Genomic DNA, 17,559 nt, shown 5'->3' with positions numbered 1-17,559 from the left:
TTCGGACTGCAGCGTTCGTTGTCTTGCCATCTTAAGAAACCGGTGTTCTGCAAGTGAAATATATTATGTCTGGCTTTCCTCAGCTGGTATCTTCGACTGACACGTTAGAATAATTTCTTTAGTTGAAGAAACCGCTTTGTGAGGAATTAACTGAAATAGTTTTGTGGCTGCTCTTTCATGACAATAACTAGCGTGATGACTTCCGATATTCGGAACTCAAGTAGCCTGCGCCTTACATGAAACGTACATGTGGCGACATGGTAAAAGGGAGAACATTACAAACATTAAACCAATAATTACTAAATAGGCATGATTGACGAATACAATATTTTCTTTTTCCTAAATATGTTCTTCATGTGTGTGCATTAGGTGTGTTCCCACTCATATGCTTGCCTGTACATGAAAACAATAAAAGGCATCCACAGCAATACTGACGGCTAGCGCAAACTAGAGCCGCTTAGCTGCCGCTCCTATGTCAACTGAATGATCCATGGTTTTGGTTTGAAAATGCAGAAATAAATATTTAGTTTAGCATGGCTTTTCAACTCGCGGTTAGTTGCGGTTGTCCTAATTTTCTCCAGGTGAAGCATTAAAGGCATTTATTCATTCATTACATTCCGAGTCGGAAGAAGCCACCGAATTTTGCCTAAGATACCACAAATACGTTGTTTCGTTTTGTTGCGAGAACAGAATTTTGTATAATAATGTCGTATTTTTGCTTCAGTTTTGTAGTATTTTTATAGTACTGTAATATTTTCTTTATACCTGTCACTACGACAAAGGATTTCACAATACTATAGAAAATTTTGTTGTTGCAAGAGTTCATAGCCACAAAATGCGACAAAAATTTGTCGCTTTTTATATTGCAGCAGAGTTAAGGCACAATATTTTTGTCATACAAATGCACTGCCTTGAATCCCAAGGCATTTGCCTCGCAAATTCAGTTTCTGGTTTGAAGCGTGTGATAACCTTAATGTGAAAGAACAGAATTGTCGCCTAGGCAGGATATAAAAGAGAATTAAAATCATCACTTATTAAAAGTTTGTTGTAAGGAAATTGGAAGAATTGTAGTCACTGAATTTGTACATAGGTAGATAAACGTTGTAATTTGTACACAGGTAGATGCACATTATAAGTGACAAAATGAAATGAACTCTTTAGAAACGAAAGATATCTTAAGAGACATTCAATCGGTGTATTGAAGGTAAATGAGGAATTCAGAATTGGTTCCATATTTGTTATGAAAAATGCGCTCAGAAAGTGAGGGGTAGAATACCTTTACCTGACCATTCGATTTGCTTCGAGCTTAACATCCTTTACTTCATGCAGAATCAGCCGGAAGTTGACGAAACCTTTGCCTTGAGAACAATATTGCGAAGGCGTATTTTTACGAGCCAGCTCACATTACACCTATGGATCATACCCCGATCGATCAGGGAATTTAGTTGCGGAGAAACGTAATGGTTTTTGGAAGACGGCAGCCTAAATGCTATTGTATTAATAACTCGATCACTGCCTGCAGGGTGACGGCATGTACTTCACAGTATTTTAGGTTGTAAGAAGACGGGTCGATCACGTTCGATTACTTAGCTTATTTATTCGCATTAAAGAAAGAGAGAGGGCGTGAAAGACGCAGAGAGGCAGAAAAAAATGTTCTACAAGTAAAAGTGTACGCGTATTTTGCAAAACTGTTTCAAACGAAGACGCAGTCTACGTAGACGCGGCAGAATATCCATGCAACCCAGCCTACGCCCTAAGCGTGGTGTCACACGACCTCAAACACAAGACTTCGGGCTCGATAAGGGCAACCACCTCCGTCGAAGCGGAAGAGGCGGCCATAGCACTGGCCATAGCATCTTCCACTGCCACACTCATAACGAGCGACTCCAAAACCGCAACAGGAATTCTGCAAAGGGACAGATCCATTCTGCCACCTACGAAATTCTACAATCAAGACTCCACGACCCCAAGCCGATTCATCTAGCTTGGGAGCCAGCCCACGCAGGCAACCCCGAAAACGAGGAGGCGCACTCTACTGCTCGAGCGTACGTCAACCAAGCAGGCCAAACAGTCGAGAGGGATTGCGCGGGACAGACTAATCACCTACAATGACCCTACAAGGGACCCGCCGCCGTCTCGGCCTCAAGTGCTTGCGGCGGACGTCCAACCATGTACAGCTGTCGACATGCGTTCGTTGTCAAGGCGTTGACGAGGTTTCGGGGGCGCACGAGATACGGCTGAGTATTAGCCGAGTGACCGGAAGCCCACTATTCCCGTAACGACTGTCTTCTTCTCTTGCGGTGTGTTCTGTAAACAACTTTAGGGATCGTCTCGTCAGCATATGTTTGTCGCGCGTGCGAAAGAGATAGGAAAGTGGTAACGGCTGGGCCGTGGGTGCCGTGGGAGAGGGTGGTCGCGTTTGTGCTGTTTGTGTATTTGATTGCAACCTCTCCATTCCCAAATGATTAATCAGCACTCTTTCCCCAATCTGTGATTAGATGGCGGAAACCTTATTTTCCTTTCCCTGACCACTGATTGGTGAGGTGTGTCGCTTGTAATCTTATTGGTGGCTGTCCCCGCTAAGGGCGGAGACAGAGGGTTTAAAAACAAGCGCGCTGGGTTGAACGAGGGCTGAATTCGTCTGATCAACGGTTTAGTCACGTAAATAGTTATCTCCTTGCTTTGTTTCTTCTCGTTTTATTTATGTTGTAAATAAATAGTTAACCTTCTCCCTTCCTCGAGTAACGTGAATGTTTGCGAGTTAGGACCACCGGGTCATCAAGAAACTCCCATTTCATCATCAACAAGGTATTTACTCTCATCACCACCTGAAGGGGGAAACTCAACGGCCCAGTTACCCAAAAAACCCGGCGTCGGCGTTGTTCGCGTTGCGGGGGAAAAATAGGGTGGTCACCCGGAGGAGAAGCAACCCAGATGAACCACTTAGGTAACGTGACCTTGTGGCGTCATCACTATCTTTATCTCGTGGAAAATAAAATGGTATCATCATCATGCTATCGGATTGTGAGCAAACACCACCATGGCAGGTGGCTGTGAAATCAATGATTGATCGATAAAGATTGCTCGGGGAGAGCAACTTGGGTCGCACAAGCCACACCGGTGCTTAGGTAAACAGCGCTTCTTCTGATCGCCTCATGAACTTGCCCCCATAGTAAGAAATCCCCTCACCCTCAGATCCTAATGCATTCCAAACCCACTCACCCATTTAATCCGCCTTTCCCCTTCTTCCGCCATTTAACAATGCAGTACACAGCGCGGAAAGGTGTGGTTTGGTTTGGTTTATGGGTGTTTAACGTCCCAAAGCGACTCAGGCTATGAGGGACGCCGTAGTGAAGGGCTCCGGAGATTTCGGCCACCTGGGGTTCTTTAACGTGCACTGACATCGCACAGTACACGGGCCTCTAGAATTTCGCCTCCATCGAAATTCGACCGCCGCGGCCGGGATCGAACCCGCGTCTTTCGGGCCGGCAGCCGAGCGCCGTAACCACTCAGCCACCGCGGCGGCTCAAGCGGAAAGGTCTGTTGTTTCCTACCCTCAAAGGCAGGAGCCCCTCATGTAGAAAGGAGGCTTCACACCTTGTTTTAAAGTTCATCCAGGACTCGGATCTCGACTCCGGATGGGGACAGCAGATAACCTTTGACTATTATTGGCGATTGCGTGTACTATAGCGATGTAGATCAGCCAGGTCATATATACTTACCTGATTTGTAGACCTGATTTAACATGTAAGTGCCGCTTAGACGAAGCTATTGCCGGAAGAATCCTCAAGGCTAATCGCTCCTGTGGCTTGCAGCAACCTCAACGTCAACACTTGCCAATTGTCGTCCATGAGGAGCACGTCGGGTTCCATAAACAAAACGCCCGGTTAGAATCTTTGCTCGCACACCCCTTCCCCTTCACTTCCTTCAAGTGAAGTTCCAAGAAGACAGGCAATTTCTTTGAAATTTTGAGTTTTCTAATCAAAGTCGTCGTCACCCACACTGTCCCGCATGCCTTACCTCAGCTGAGCTGTGTATCCAGCGGGTCCAGACGATTGCGGAATCTTGATCTCGTTCTGAAATTAATTCATTTTTTCATTGAAAACTTTATTGAAGCAAAAAGATTGCGTTGTCACCGCCGTGAATGCGGTGTTGGCCCCAGGGTTCAGGCGATGGCCGCGGCTTCGTTCCTGCAGGCGACCTCCAGTGCCCAATCCACCACCAGCCTCTGAACTTCAGGTTCCGAGCTGGTTACTCCAGTCTCCCACTGTTCTTTGTTGCCAATATGCCATTCTAGCCTAGGCTTAAGCCTGGGGCATCCGTACATTATGTGTGCAAGGTTCCGTTTTGGATCCTTACACATGGGGCACTGAGGTTTAAAGTTGCCGGGGTACATTAGGGCTCTTCTGTGTGGGCTAGGGAATGTGCCTGTTTGAAGTTGCCTCCAAACAACCTGTTTCTGTTCATTTAGTGATTTATGCAGGGCCAGGTATATTAATCTCTGTTCTTTGTAATAGTTTGTAATCTCCTGGTATGTAGCCTTGCGCTCCTCCGCTATCTGCCAGGAATGAGAGCTCATGGCTCGGTTAAGGAGACCTCGAGCTTTTTCATGAGCCATTTTATTCCCTGGATGAAAGGAGTGCGCGGGGACCCAGAACAATTTAATCTGGTGAATTTAAATATCTTTTGCCCTGCCGAGGATTTGGTGTGCAATTTTGTGTATTTTTACTAGTGCAAATTTCTTTACAGCACTTTTCGAGTTACTCATTATGACACTACATAGTGTGTTGGTTATCGCCAGGGTGTCTGCTGCCTCTTCTGCTCCCTCGATGTTGTTTGTGAGGACAGTGGCAGCTGTTGTTTCGTCGTCCCGGTTTGCAGCGGCTATCACGTGGCCCTTCCTCTCCTCATGCTTTGCCGCGTCCACGTAGGTTACCTCCCTTTGGCCACCGTAATATTTATGGAGGGCTTTAGCTCTAGCCAGTCTTCTAGCTTCATGTCTCGTGGGGTTCGTATTTTTTGGAAGCGGCTTAATTTGAATCATCGCGTAAATATTCTTAGGTATTCGATGCTTCTCGGATTTTTCGATGACATAGCCAATATTGAGTTTTGCCGATTTTAGAGTTAGCGAGTCTCTTCAACAGGGATATTTTGTGAGCCTCAATCAGTTCCTCTATGGTGTTGTGTATTCCTAACCCCAACAAATTATCCGTAGGCGTAGTTGTGGGGATCGCTTGCGGGATCTAAAATATTTATCATTGTCGTTCTGAAATATTTTTTTTTGACTGGCAGAGGCACACTAGTAAGACGCCTGCAGAGCTGTTACAAAACAGCAAAAACGTGCTTCCTTGGCTTGTGGTTCGTCATAGACAGCTCTGAGAGAACAGAACCGACTAAGGGTACAAGGAAAGGACACCAGTTGACACTCGCACTGCACTTCGTCCGCTGTTTTCCTGTGCTACTTCGTGATGCGCATGATCTTGCTCCTGTTTTTTATTCTTCGTCATCACAACACGCGTCGCATGCTTCTAGCGTTGCAAAAAAACAGCAGCGTGTTCTAAACGGGCAAATTTAAAAGCGTCCTCTTGTGGCACGTCGGCAGAGCTTTGAGAGGAGTGCACGCTAATAGAGGCGCAGCCTTCTGCCCATTGGCCGCCGGCAAGGGTCGTGTCTACACTTAAATGCCACACTGCGGCGGCCGCCGGGGCTGACTGCAGCGCACCTCATCTCAACCTCGAGCTCCTGCAGTCGACGCTCGAGGTCCGGAATACGCCGTCTGTACAGGGAGGAGCTCCTGCAGGCGACGCTTCAAGTCTCAAATGTGCCGTCTGTACTGCGACACTGAAAGCCAAGAAAGCCAAGCTAGTCAAATACCGCGATTCATAGCAACAACTTTGTAGCCACGCTCTTGTCGTTAGTTTTGTACCGTGTACACGCGGACGTCAAAGCACCTGCTCTTCTAACTATTGAGAACACGTGCAGAAAACTTGCGGTGTAACTACAAGCTCGCTTGAACTCGGCGCGCAGAGAAGTCTAGCGCATAAGATGCCAATGCACAGCGATGCACAGCGAGCGCTTGATGGAAAGGCTTAGGGAACTTTACAAAAAGGTTTGCGCGAAGGCAGTCCAGCGCGCAATTTGGCGGAGTCCAGTGAGGGATGGATCAGAGGTCTGGTGGAAGGCTGCCGGCTGCGCAGCAAAAGTGAAAAAAAAAATGCGGACACGCCACACGAACTCCATGTCGCTATAGCCTGTGTCATTCGTTTATCGTCACTTTGTCTTATTCTCGCCGCACAGTTGAAATGCCCATGGAGAGCTTGTTCAGTTTTGTAACAATTAAAGACGTTTCTTAAACGGGATTCCTGGGCATCACCATGTTTCTCGCTAGAATACACCACGTGCAGCCGGCCCAAGTTGGGAACATGTGGAAGCGCCACCGTGCGCCATGTTCCACGCGGTTCAATAGAACGAGTGTCTCGACATGTGCTTGTGCACAGCGGAACGGTACATAAACCTAGACGTTTAATTCCGTAGACCTTTCAAATAAATATCCGAATAGGATACGCCCCGGTATGAAAAACATTCGCTCTTTGGACGACGAAGTGCGGACAGCCCGCGCCGCCACTTGCAGTGTTCTAGCGCCAAACGCTCACATCAGCCCGGCGAGGAAAGTGACAACATCCAAGGTGCGATCTTTGTAATGTCTTCTTAGTGTTTCTCTCTGTTATTTGTACAGTCTTTGTCAAATATATAGCGCCAAAGGGGACTGCTTCCAAGCCGTGTAGCCGAAATCTTAAGCATATTTGACAGCCCTCAGCTTAGGAGGGTTGAGGACTGAAGTTCTTTCCACCTTCGTGCGGTTAGGGTCCCTGAGTATGCAAGGGAGCGGCGCTGCAGACCCTTTCGGAGGTATACTTTTGACAAAGATTGTACATCTGAAGGGTAACGCGTACAATCGAAACGCGAATATTGAGTTTAAGATTTTTTTCTTTTTGCCGCTGTGCCTGAGCGACTGCCGAAATAAAATAAAGAACACTCCACATCAGCTAGAGGCAATAATGGAAGCAGAGCTCGAAATGTCGCCACAGAAAACACTTTGCAACCAGCGTTAATCCCAGGGGGCTCCTCGCATCGATGCGACAGGGATCATGCCGTGTTCGTGCGGGGACGTTCTTGCGGGAAAAAAAAGAAAAACCGGTTTAACAATGAGCGATATGAGTGTGAATGCATGTGAAGTGCTCAATTCAGGGAGGAACTAGAAATTGTTTGGTCGCACTTGCGGCCATCGAGAACCGCCCAATACTAAATGCTAAATCCGCTTGGCGGCGCCACAATGCGGTAGCGCAAGAGCGCTATCACGTAGGTTTTCCATATTTGGCGGACTTTCATTAAATTCTGATAAAAAGGACAACGTAGAAAATGCGTTATTACAAAAAACTGAATCGGTTGCTTAATACCCCGCTCTAGAACTTAACGAAACGTCATATTGACTCTAAACTCAATGTTAAATTTTCTGCATAATTAATCTAATAACTATTTAAACGAAATCTTCAAAAAATACTGTGAGGAGCGCCACATGACGGGAAACGATATGTATTTGGTTTAAACTAGCTCCGGTGCACCAATACATGGTTAAAGTTACGTCAATCCCCCTTTGCAGGAAAATTTCCGTGTAAGTTGTAGGAAATTAGCAATGCACAGTCTCCCCACTTCTGACATACCGTACACGTCGCGGTGCGCGTATGTTCCACTGAACACGGTGATCGAAACGTTGAGTACCCAGTTGTGGCGGCGAGTTCAGAGCCTTTCGGTAAAATTTTATCACCTATCACCTCTTTTCACTTTGGTCGCGGGAGCTGCACTAGGCAACCAGTCGAGCATTTCGCGCTACACGCAAGAGGCCCGTTGTGCGCATGCGCAGTTACCACGGCAACCGGGGAGGAAGAGTGGGTGCGCTGCGCACTTCGTCACCGCCGTCGCCACTCTTTCTTCCGGTGTCCCTCCTTTATACCTTCCCTTATGGCGCGGTTCAAGTGTCCGCCGATATCTGACACAGATACTGCGCCATTTCATTTCCCGCAAAACCAATTTAACCTTACGGCCGTGGAAACCACCGTGGTGGCTCAGTCGTTAGGGAGCTCGCCTACTGATCCGGAGTTCCCGGGTTCGAACCCGACCGCGGCGGCTGCGTTTTTATGGAGGCAAAACGCCAAGGCGACCGTGTGCTGTGCGATGTCAGTGTACGTTAAAGATCCCCAGGTGGTCGAATTCATTCCGGAGCCCTCCACTACGGCACCTCTTTCTTCCTTTCTTTTTTCGCTCCCTCCTTTATCCCTTCCCATACGGCGCGGTTCAGGTGTCCGCCGATATTTGAGAGAGATACTGCGCCATTTCCTTTCCCCAAAAGCCAATTATTAATTATTATTACGGCCGTGGTCCGCGGTGTCTGTCTCCACGGCAGGCGTCGCATGAATCACACCTAAAGCTCCGCTGAACGCATCAAAGTGCACCGGCGTTTTAGGAAAATTTGGTTTTGGGGGAAAGGAAATGACGCAGTATCTGTCTCACTTTGCGAAAAGCAAAGGCACAATTGTGCTGTCCCGGGTTCGAACCCGACCGCGGCGGCTGCGTTTTTATGGAGGAAAAAATCTAAGGCGCCCGTGTGCTGTGCGATGTCAGTGCACGTTAAAGATCCCCAGGTGGTCGAAATTATTCCGGAGCCCTCCACTACGGCACCTATTCCTTTCTTCTATCACTACCTCCTTTATCCCTTCCCTTACGGCGCGGTTCAGGTGTCCAAAGATATATGAGACAGATACTGCGCCATTTCCTTTCCCCCCCCAAAAAACCAATTATTATCATTTTGCTGTGCGATGTGGGGGCACTTTAAAAATACCGAGATGGTCGAAATTATTCCGAAATTTTTCCAGCCACTGTATACGTTTATTATTCATAACAAGAGACCAATAAAAAGCGCCATCAATAAATAAAAGTCTTGAGAATAAGTTCACTAAGTCTGAAATCCTCGCGTCCGAGCAGTGAGGAAGCGGTGATCAGAGCCGCCCCCTTAGAACCCATACTTGCCGCCCAAAGGGATCGGGGTATTCGGATATAAAGACTGCAAGGAACTCGAGGCGGAAGCCTTCCAATCGACGCGAACTGCGTTAGTGCATTAACGTCACCATTATTAGAAGGAAACGAGCTTCTTGCCCTGGGATGGAAAGTGTCCTCGGTGTATCGGCCGCTAGAACGGATCCCGATGAAGTCCAGCCTTGTACCCGATGTGTACCTTTCCCTCTTTATGGCATGGCGAGGCGAAAAGGTGTTACGTCTACCCCGGCGTCCCTATGCTCACAGTCTTCCTTTTTTCATACCTCTCCTCAGTGGCACAGAGTTAGTAGTCCGTCTCCAGAAATTCGTTCTATATAAATAAAGGAACACGGAGAACCACTTCCTTCAAATTTCGCTATTCGTAAAAATCAGGAACCCTTAGGGGACTACGCTCATTCTTTAAGAATATTATGTTTATGTTCATATTCAATGGTTATGTTCATGATTACTTGGCTGTAAAATATGAAATTTAATAATGGGAAATTTAATTGAAAATGTTCCCGCCACTAGACTTAAAGCTTTGACGTCCAGACCGAACCCGAATCCGTGATCATGCATGGGCAGGTGCATACCCAGCAATTGTGAACAAAAGGATATTTTAACGGGAAACAGTCTATGAACGCATTTTTTTTTTCATTTATTGTAAGCTTTCACTATACCAATCAATATATCCACAGTTCTCCCGTCCGCTTGCTGGCATTTTTTTATTATTAACGTTATTGCTGTCGTCAAAAGCGTTCCTCATTGATTTTCCAGGGCAGTTTTAACTGCTCGATGCGAGATATCAAAACAATTTAAAACAACGCTTTTGCTAGACATCAGATGGACGGACCATTAATTTCAATATTTTCAAAACAGTACCATACAGTTCTCATATTACAGTTCTCAATTAAAAATTTTTGTCCAAGAATGTTAGACATGCCTAGTCTCAGGAAAATGTGCTAAAAAAACTGTGTTGACAGCCTCTCGCGCGCATCAGCACAGTGTGCTTGCAAATCCCCTTTGGTGGTGTTACATTTAATAAAGCGCTCGCTGTTAAAGTGAAGTTTCCCTTCCTCCATAGAAAGCTCCGCTGGTGGCAGCGATGCCACTGCGCCCGCGATAACGTGACCATCCCGTTGCAACAGTCTGCGTCCAGCGCCTCAAGCAGACTTAGACGTCAGTAGAAGCACTAGCCGCCAGCACTGACGTGGCACTACAGCAGCGGTACGCTGCTGTTCATGCTTTATATGATAAGTATGGAAAGAAGGCTACAGGAAATCAAACTAGGTTATAATCTATCGTACAGATTAGGCCGAAAGGTCGTTGAGCAACGGCTGCCGGGTTTAATGTATGCGGACGATATTGCGCTGTTAGCAGATAGCCAGGAAGATATGCAAACTCTGGTCAATTGCTGTGGAGACGAAGGGGTCTAGGCTTCAGTTTCAGCGCAACTAAGTCAGGAATGATGATTTTCAACGATACAACTGATCAGGTGCTTACAATACAAGGCCATTAAATACCCAGAGTGGCCGAATAGAAATATCTCGGAGTATAGGTAAACGAAGGGCAGATATACACGGAAAAGCACGAACAGTCTATTTTGGTAAAAGGGCGACGAGATGCCGGGTTAATGAAACATAGGGAATCATGGAGGTACCACAAGTATGAAGTACTGAGAGGTATTTGGAAAGTTATAATGGTGCTGGGGCTTACTTTCGGGAATGCGGTTCTGTGCTTAAGGGTAGAAGTTCAGTCCAGATTAGAAGCAACTCAGAGAGCTGTCGGAAGATTAGCACTAGATGCCCACGGGAAAACCACAAACGGGGTAACGGATATGGGCTGGGCATCGTTCTAAGCACGGGAAGCTAAGAGTAAAATACTATACGAGGAACGCCTGAGGAAATTGGACGATTACAGTTGGCAGCTCAGGTTTTTAAATACCTATACAGAAAAAGCGTTGACTCACACAGGCGGGAAAGAACTAGGAAACTACGCAGTAAGGATGCCGGACACGAGGACGGAGGAAGAGAAAAATTAGACAGGTTAAAAACGCGGAAGGTAAAAATTTGAGTAATTCAATGGAAAAGAAGAATAGCGTAGAACTATATCGTTACTGGAAAAGGAACATCAGTAAGGAAGCGTTTTATGATAACTCAAGAGGCAGTGCCCTATTCTTTGAAGCTAGGTCAGGATGTCTTAGAATGCGCAGCTACAAAAAGAAATTTAACGACGAAGATGACATATTTGCTGTGGTGTGTTAAATCTGTAGAAAGAATGGAACACCTCACATTAAAATTTGATGGTATCCATCCCGATGTCGATGCAGGCACAGTCACTTTTCCTGAGGCCCTAGGGTTTGGAGCTAACAATAATCAAGTAAATAAATCTGCGGTGGAAATTAGCAAAAAGCGATTGGATGATTGGTTGCTCAAAAGCATAAAGGTGACATAAGGTTAAATGTGTAGGAAGACATATTTAAATAAAATGGCGAATTTTAATAACATACAACACAGTTAAACAAAAAAAGAAAAAAAAAGCTGAGCATGGCAGCAACCGCCATCACCCCGTTTCAATTTGACGCTCCTACCTTCCATCTATTCATACAGCGAAGGCTGTCGGCGCAACGAAAGTGGGTCGTGGTGCTATAGTGGTATAGGATAGGATAGGATAAACTTTACTGCTCTAGTTTCTACACACTTAAGAGTGCAGAGGTCGTCTTCATCTTGCGATGTTTTCGCCCTCTTCAGCGAGTGGAGCCCCTATTCCAGGGCCCCATTGGAGCTGGCAGCTTTCACAGCAGGTTGTACCAGCCTTCGTTGGAAGGCTAGATTGTGGCTGAAAGCGCTTCCTCCCACTGCTACCGACACCGTTCTTTCTGATTATGGAATCTATAATTGTCCTTGCACTCCCACGTTGCGTGATACACCGCGGGTCTGCCTCCGCATTTGAGGCACGTGTCCTTGTACTGCGTTGGATATATCTTATTTAATATGAAAAGATTAGCTAGGGTTTCTGTTATAGTGTGATACGGTTATGTTGTTATAGTGTTATTCTGTAATACTGCTGTAGTATTATACTGTTATAGTGTTATGATAGGGTAGTTCTGTTATAAGGTTTCTGTTATAGGGTTTCTGTTATAGTGCTATAGTGCCAGTATATTCTAGGCACAATAGTGGTGCTCTCAATGCTGAACTATAGGCGAGTGGCCAATCCGAAAAGATTTGGCAGCTAGAACAGAGGACCTTTTGATGCGAAAGCAACCCTACGCCAGTCAGGGAGCCATTTCGGCTCGTTGCGCACTTCAACCGCATGCTGTGGCCGACGAACGACCTTGAGCTGCCGTTGTCTAGCAAAGCCGCAGCCGCGCTCCAACAGATGGCGCCGCCGTCAAAGCCGCTGCCGTCGCCGCTCGCTCAACCAGATGTGCTTCGCTAGGGTACAGGGAGAGGAGGTGTCGTCTCGTGGGGAGTACATATATATGCACTTCTCCTTAGTGTATTGTAGCCGTTATGGAGAGCGCGAAAAACAGCGACAGAACGAAGCAAGGACAGACAACACGCTCAAGAGACGCCAGAAGAACGCGCCGCACGACTTGAGAAGAGTCGTAGCGAAGATGCGGCTAGAAGTCGTGCCACATTCCGGAGTGACTCTTGAACAGCGGAAGTGACCGCTTTGAGTTCTCGAGAGCGTCGGAATGAGACGGTGCGTAGAAGACGTGCCGAGTAAACGAAGCTTTCGCAATTAAACTTGGGTTAATCAGAGCTAAACCGCAGCCAATTTTTTTCTTTTCAACACCCACCCACTCTTTCTTTCTCTTTCTACCTTCCCAACTCCTCTTATGCCCTGAGGCAATAAGTAGCGTTACAAAAAAAAAACAGAGGACGAACGCTGCTAAGACGCTGCGTGCAAACGCGCTCAGCGAGAAGATGCTGAATTCCGTGCAAGCGGATTTCTTATAAAATGAATTACTAGTTGTATCTTGCCTTGATGTAGTGTATTAAGGATATAGAATTAAACGTCCCTTTCAGCGTGAAACTGGCGCCGGCGTTGAGTTGTCGAGAACAGCAGGTGACGCACGTTTCGTCAAACACCGATGACCTTGTGATGTCATCACAACCTGCGCACTACGGCAAGTGCCAACCTGCCCATCATATTGTGATATAGCGGCCCGTAGCAGCAGTGAAATGATTCGTTGAGAGAGGTCACGCGACCTCGCAAAGTTATTAAAACTTGTCCGGCGTGAGGGGTGGCAACCCACCCATGCACCGGGTTGCGAGCTGCCTTCCTCCCGCGGCACTTGGATATGACATTACTTCAAATGAATTCAGTCCAGTTGCCACCTGCCCGCTGTGAGGCGGCGCATAAGCCTTACGCGACCTCAAGTGGAGCAGCCTAGGTCTCACAAGGTCCAGCGATGGCTTTGTTTGAAACAGCCGTCTGCCGATGCAGTGTAAATAGATAAACAGCTGCACATCAGTGCCAAGGGCGGTATGAGGACTGCTCGCGGCCTATTGATTGAAATTAGAGAATGACCATTTCGCACGTATGGGCCGGTAGACAGCATCTAGGCGACAAAGGAGCAGAAGCGCGAGAGGGATCTCTAATGGTATGGGATTCTAATTCTAAGGGTAGGTTAAGCGTACCCTGATGCAGAGCGAAAGAACATTGTACGCGTCCGCGAAGTGATACGTAAATAGGACCCGATGAAGGGACCCATTAACGCCAAAGTATCGTACGCTTAAGGCGGGGCAGAAGCGCTCCCATTCACCCAGCGCGAGTACGAACATTGAAAATAGGGGGACGCCACAAAGCGCAACGCCTTCTGATGTGTCCCTGTTGTCCGTATTCGCTGTCGCGCTTTGGGAATGTAAACGCGAAGTACCAACTAGACCGGCACTCGTTTGGAGATTAAGTGCCCCACCCAGTTTAATATTGAAAAATAATTTGCCCTGAATATTATCCTCCTCTTCTGGCCCGATGAAAGAATTTAGCCAGTAACATTAACACAAAGAAATGTATTATATCATTTGTTGAGAGTGTAAGGATTGTGTGGAACTCGACCTAGCTGACATCTGGCATATTTTGTCCTCTCCGCTCCTCTCCCGAAAGCGCCACCTTGTCAGACTCAACGGGTAAAATCCTCAAGTCGCATTCGCTGCGGACCTTACACCCGTCCGTCTCTAGTTGGTTCCTGCCCTGCTTTAAGAGGCCGCCGTCTTGATGGTTCACAATGACGGGCTCGCCACTCTGAGATGGCGTAAAGACAACCTGGGCCACATATCCTCTCGGTTGGGCGACATAGCACGCACAACCTCCCAGCTTCGTGATGTTAGCTTTGCTTCATTCCACGTAGATGGTTGAGGAATAGAAGCCTCGTGTATTACATAAATGCACCAGTTCTGACGTAGCAGGGTAGTGCTACATGTGCTCTCGACAGATCGAGTAAGGCAAATCGTTAAATGTAAAGCTGCAATACTCACAGGGTAGACATTTGGTGAACGGCAGGGCTGTTCTGGTGGATGCCGCAACACGTGATATTTCATACTAAAAGAGAAACTATGCCGTATTTTCTTCTTTTTCAAGCGAGTACTTCATGCCTCTTCAATTTCAGCAATTTTCGTCCCAACAAGTTGATGAATTCGTAATAACGAATCGCGAAGGAAAAAATGTTCATTAAAGAACGCTCCTGATTAGGTTCTGCTTCTGTGCATATGCAGTGGTGGTCAGTGTATTTGAAATGACACAGTATTTAGAGCCTCAAAAACCAATGACCTAGTCGAAATTATGCTTGATGTAATGTGTTGCAGATTTACGGGCGTCGTGATCTGCGCATGATTCACTTGATGAAGCTCGCGGCTGAATGACCGAGCTGGTGCGACAACTGTTCAAATGACCGGAGCCCCCGACTCGGTAGGCTGACACCTGCTGAAATAGGCTCACCGCGTAGCGCAAATTTCAGCTAGATTTCTTCAGAGCCATTCATGCAATACGGTAAATGGAAAAGAGGCTTCGGCAAAAGACAAAAGACTCTTACTGGGCAAGTTTCTCAGTGAGGCATGAAATTAAAAAAAAAGGGGCGAGCTTTCGGTCATTGCCACTTTTTCAGTGTATGTTTCTGACATCCTGCACACAAAATGCAGAAAGAGTGGTAGGGGTAGTGGAGATCTCGTTCTCAACGCCTACGTATCAAGACGACAAAATACATGGGCCTCAATCGGCTCTCTGAAATTTGTCCCCCTGCACTGTCCGGGAAGCGAATTTCTCTATATCTAGGACCTACTGACCCGGAGTAGCCGGGTTCGAACTCGACCGCGGCAGCAGCGTTTCGATGGAGGCGAAACGCTAAGTCTCCCGTGTGATGTGCGCTGCCAGTGCACGTTAAAGATCCCCGGGTGGTTGAAATTATTCCGGAGTCCTCCACTACGGCACCTCCTTCTTCCCTTCTTCTCTCAGTCCCTCCTCTATCCCTTCCCTTACGGCGCAGTTCAGGTGTCGGCCGAGATGTGAGACATATACTGAGCGATTTCCTTTCCCCAAAAACCAATTATTATTATTATTATTATTCCTTTTCTTATCGTTCCAAAATTAAACAACTTGTTCTATTTTAAATCAGTACGAGTTTTATTGGCTCTCCTATTGCATTCTTCCGTTTTCTCTTTTTCCTAGCACCACGTAGTCTATTGCCTATTTTTGACGGTTACATGTGTAGCCAACCCCCCTCTTGAATATGTGCCATTCTGCAACGGCACAACAACAACAGCTTGTAGTGGTGGCAGTGTCGGCTTGCCGTATACTGCGATCTACCCCCTGTTATGAAAACCGTTCCACGCCTTGATGCCCGCAACATTGCAAGCTTTCAAGTATACAATTTTTGCTGCTATGAAGTTGCGCAGAGCTGATCTTCTCTGTGAATTCAAGGTTGAGCTTCGAATGTCGTTTGTGTGGCGAGGTCTTCACAAAATGGTTGTGAAGTATAGGATAGTTCTAACAATAGGAAGTTCACGTACTTAGTTTTTGTCTGAAATGGTACTTGACCTCTTTCCTTCCGGTTAGTTGATTTGGGCGGGCGTATCGATTCCGGCGACTGGTGTCGGTCTACAGCCGTTTCCTTTCTACGCTCCATCTGTACTGCTTGTAGCGCATTTTCATTCTTCACACTTTGCACTCAAATACTCTAAGGGTAAACGAGGAAGATGCGGAACCAAATAAAGGAGTGCCGTACGTGCCAGCTTTCACCGTGACACACGTACTGTTACGGCCTTGACGGGGGAATAAGCCAATCAGTGCAAGTACGCTGTTGCACTAATATCTGCGTAGGTCTAGAATTCACTAAGTACTGGCCGAAAAAACAACCACCTTTTTTCTGTGGGCGGAGCTGGCAAAGGACATGGTTAATTGGAGAGACATGAAACAGGGTTTTTCCCTGCAGTGGGCATAGTCAGGCTGATAATGATAATGATGATGTTGAAGAAGAAAGGTGCGCAGCGCGACAAAGCAGGGGCAGCTAGTAAGAAGAGAACGAAACCGTGAAAGCAGAGCCAGGTCAACAACAACAACAACAACAACATTGTCTCCGTCTACGCTCCGTTCAGTTTTGTGAGACAAATAACAATTATCTCCGTCTCTATTCGGTGAATGAGAAAATGTTAGGAATTATATTAAATGCACCTCTCCTTTCTTTAAGATCTTGGCTTACATTACATTACGAGGACATCGCTCGTTTGTGTGCGACTGTACAGACTAGGGTGAACTTGGTTACGTCATCGGGTAATAGAAAATGGTTTGAAGGTCGGATTCAAAGCTGCCAACATCATTAGTTATTCACATAAAGAACGACACATCGCGCTATTCAAACATAGTTTTTGTGTCACTAGTCTCAGCCCATTTATTGTCATGCCATCTCGCCAGCCAGCTGACTGATCATCACAGTGCCGCTGCGTCAAACCATGTGTTCTCTCATGCCGAAGGCAATGTCTCTCCCCAGTTATTTTTTTTTCTCGTTTCATCAGCAGGGTTTTACTCTGGGAAACCTTTCTCCGCACATTTGTTGCTCTCCCCGAACACTAAGCAGCAACGTCCAGTCTATCATTCCTTTCAAGTCGCGGAAAACGTTCTTCCTGGTACCTGGAAAAGCGCTTGCTTGGCTCATGAAGCGTCGGTGAAGTGATGTTCCGTGGCGTTCCGGCTAATATTGGCGACATAGAGGAGTTGAGTGCAGCCCTGCTCACCGTTGCGCTGGGCGCCGAATCCAAACAGAAGCCATCTGTCGCGGCAAGTAAACATCGCTTCTCTTCGTGATCTGCAAGGTGCATTCTCCGCTGGCTTCCAATGACGCCAACGGCAGGTCTGCACCGTGGGTTGGCCGTTGTGGCCGCTGCCGTGCTGGTCGACAACCCTTGCGTTGTTCCCGGACGCGATGACTTTGCGCACCTCCTCGGTGTTCCGCTTTGGCTTGCCGTGGTTGGC

Source organism: Amblyomma americanum, chromosome 2, assembly GCF_052857255.1.
Source record: "Amblyomma americanum isolate KBUSLIRL-KWMA chromosome 2, ASM5285725v1, whole genome shotgun sequence".
Taxonomy (NCBI): domain Eukaryota; kingdom Metazoa; phylum Arthropoda; class Arachnida; order Ixodida; family Ixodidae; genus Amblyomma; species Amblyomma americanum.
This window is presented reverse-complemented; position numbering follows the sequence as displayed.